Source organism: Oncorhynchus mykiss, chromosome 23 (assembly GCF_057628025.1).
Source record: "Oncorhynchus mykiss isolate SJ-2025 chromosome 23, ASM5762802v1, whole genome shotgun sequence".
Classification (NCBI taxonomy): Eukaryota; Metazoa; Chordata; class Actinopteri; order Salmoniformes; family Salmonidae; genus Oncorhynchus; species Oncorhynchus mykiss.
Window position 1 is genome coordinate 8887740 of NC_143044.1, and position 3444 is coordinate 8891183.

Genomic DNA, 3444 nt, shown 5'->3' on the forward strand with positions numbered 1-3444 from the left:
ATGCGTTGCACATTATGTGTATGTGCAGCTGTTAGATAAGAAGGTCATGTAAGAAATTTGAATATGGTGTATTAAAGTAGTGCTGAAGGAAAAATGTGTAAACATGTTTGCGTGTGTACCCAAGAAGTCTGGCTCAGGGACCCAGAGTTAGGCCTTTACCTGTAACATTCAGGACGGGGTTTAGGGTCATCATGACTCATCTCAACTCAACGTTATCAAGCAACAAACAGAGTACCGTGCCACTCCCCTCGGTGTCAGCAAGGAAGTAGGATGGGGATATTTTCTGCTGTGGTGTTACCGTTGAAGCTGATTAATGTCGGATTGTCTGTACTATGCGTGTGACGTGAATGTACGAATGAAACAGACATTGAATGAGAAAGAGAATTAAGGGGGAAAGACGGGCTGAGACAGACATTGCTGAGAGATGTCGAGGTAAGGTGTATGGGAGATTGGGGACTTGAAGTCGGCTGTGTTCGAGGTTATTGGGATAAGAGGGAATCGGAGACCCAGGGTTCTAGTCCCAGGGGTGTGGGTGTCCATTAGAGGGTAAAGAAGCACCATCCTCAGGAGTAATGAATTGGTTCTATGGACACATTCAGACAACCAATGATTTTGTCTATTAATGACAACCAGAGGATTGCCTCCACTGTGATGATGGGTTTTACTGTATTACCTACTACAGCTCTGGCCTTTGATATACAGTGTTGGTACAGAAGGCGTGCCAGACATTATCCCCTAACCACATTTGACCTCATGTTATTCAAAGTTAAAAGTAAAAATGATAACATCGAAAATTAGTATCCACTAATATCAATGGAAAGAACTTTGAGTTTGAGAAAATATCTTTGGATCTTTTTATTCAGGGGAAGGTTGATCTTTGTGATCAGAAGAAGTGGCCAATTGAAAAGTGAATAAAGATCTGCAAATGGAGAGTGATAATTGGATCATTTTGCACCATTATCACTGCTGTTGTAAATCAGTTTGTTGTCTCTTCGGCTCCACTAGAGTCGTCCATTTAAACCCGAACAGGCTGAATAAAGCTGACGTTTCACCCTGTGATCGGGTTTGTTGGCCAGATGCCTTGCATAGTCCCGGTTTTGCAGCTGTCTCCCTCCCCTCGTGTCCTGACTCCTGGGCAGAAAACAGGGTGACTCAGCGAATAACCTCTAGCAGTCAACCCCAATACCCGACCAGCCTCCTCCAGCCAGCCACCTCTTTCTCTCCTTCATGCAGCCTCCGTCTCTCCTCGGATTGGCTAAGGGCCAGCGCAGGGCTATTTTTAGAGGAGCTAATTTCTCGCATAACAATGAGAGAATGTATAGTGACATGGGCCCCTATGGGTCTCTGGATAGCAGATCGCCCACCCTACATGAGGTCAGAGGAGCAGTGACCAATACAGATCATGAGGCTCTCTGCGGTGTGTTGCTGTGAAATATCCCTCACTTTACCCCCTCCCGTCTCTCTCACCAGCTGGGAGTGGCCACAGGAGCCAAGGCCTATTGACCAAGACAGTGATGGATGTCCACAATCTCCACATCCACCACAGGCTGAGAGGAGCTGGCGATCAAGCAGACATACCGTGATTGCAAGTCCTTCATCAGGATCCAGTTCTCCCCGCCCTGTGGTCTAAGCCTTTTATGTGGCTCATATTCAGTGGAGCATTTCAGATACAGTACAACACCTCTGCGTTGAGAACCCCAGCATGTTCCCAGTCCAGTCAAGCCTGGTCATGAGACAGTATACTAGAACCAAGATCAGTCAGCTTTTGTTTTGAATTCTATCTTCACCCAATTTGCTTGGAGAAGAAACAAAATGTTCCCAGAATATTTGTGCCAAAATGGGTCAGCAAGTTGCACTGAAAACTCAGTACAATTGAAGACATTTGAACTATGTAGCACTTGCAACCTAAGTGAACTGTCATTGGTCAAGTGGATTCTTTAGAAAATGAGGGCCAGAGGGCTGTTTTGAGTATATTGACTTATTAATCAGTATACTCTGTTGATTACGAGGGCCTGATTGAGGAGATTGTCCTGGTCAATCTATATCACGGAAGCGTATAGATTGAGCCGACGTAGGCAGCATTTACCGTGATTGCAGCTGTAATGCTGAACTTCCGCTATATGGATTGAAGAGAGCCCTAAGCGTTGTTGGAAAAAGTACCTAATTGTCATACTTCAGTAAAAGTATAGATAACTTAATAGAAAGTTACTCAAGTACCAGAAAAAGTCACCCAGTAAAATTCTACTTGAGTAAAAGTCTAAAAGTATTTGGTTGTAAATATACTGAAGTATCAGAAGTAAAAGTACAAATAATTCCAAGTTTCTTATATTAAGCAAACCAGATGGTACAATATTTAAAAAATCTTATTTACATTTAGCCAGGGGCACACTCCTACAATCAGACATAATTTACAAACAATGCATTTGTGTTTAGTGAGTCCCCCAGATAAGAGGCAGTAGAGATGACCAGGGATGTTCTCTTGATAAGTGTGCGAATTGGACCATTTTCCTGTCTTGCTAAGCATTCAAAATGTAATAGGTACATTTGGGTGTCTCTCTGTGCCGGTGTATTCATCCCTTTGTTTCCTGTCTCTATGTGCCAGTGTATTCATCCCTTTGTTTCCTGTCTCTCTGTGCCAGTTCGTCTTGTAAGTCAACCAGCAGTTTTCCCGTTCTCCTGCCTTTGCTATTCTCCTTTTTCTAGTCCTCCTGGTTTTGACCCTTGCCTGTTTCTGGACTCTGTTCCCGCCTGCCTGACCATTCTGCCTGCCTGACCAGTCTGTTTGCCTTGACCTCGAGCCTGTCTGCCACTCTGTACCTCCTGGACTCTGATCTGGTTTTGACCTTTTGCCTGTCCACGACCATTCTCTTGCCTTCTCCTTTTTTGGATTATTAAACATCTTAAACTCCAACCATCTGCCTCCTGTGTCTGCATCTGGGTCTCGCCTTGTGCCATGATATGGAGTGATAGATGTGCAGATGATGACGTGCAAGTAGCGATACTGGGGTGCAAAAGAGCAAGAGGATAAATAACAATATGGGGATGAGGTAGTTGAGTGTGCTATTTACAGATTGTCTGTGTACAGGCACAGTGATTGGTAAGCTGCTCTGACAGCTGATGCTTAAAGTTACAGAGGGAGATATAAGACTCCAGCTTCAGTGATGTTTGGCAGCAGAGAACTGGATGGAAAGGCAGCCAAAGGAAGTGTTGGCTTTGGAGATGACCAGTGAAATACACCTGCTGGAGCTCATGCTACGAGTGTTGCTATGGTTACCCGTGAGCTGAGATAAGGCAGGGCTTTACCTAGCAAAGACTTATAGATGACCGGGAGCCAGTGGATTTGGCAACAAATATGTGGTGAGGGCCAGCCAACAAGAGCATACAGGTCGCAGTGGTGGGTAGTATATGGGGCTTTGGTGACAAAACGGATGGCACTGTGATAGA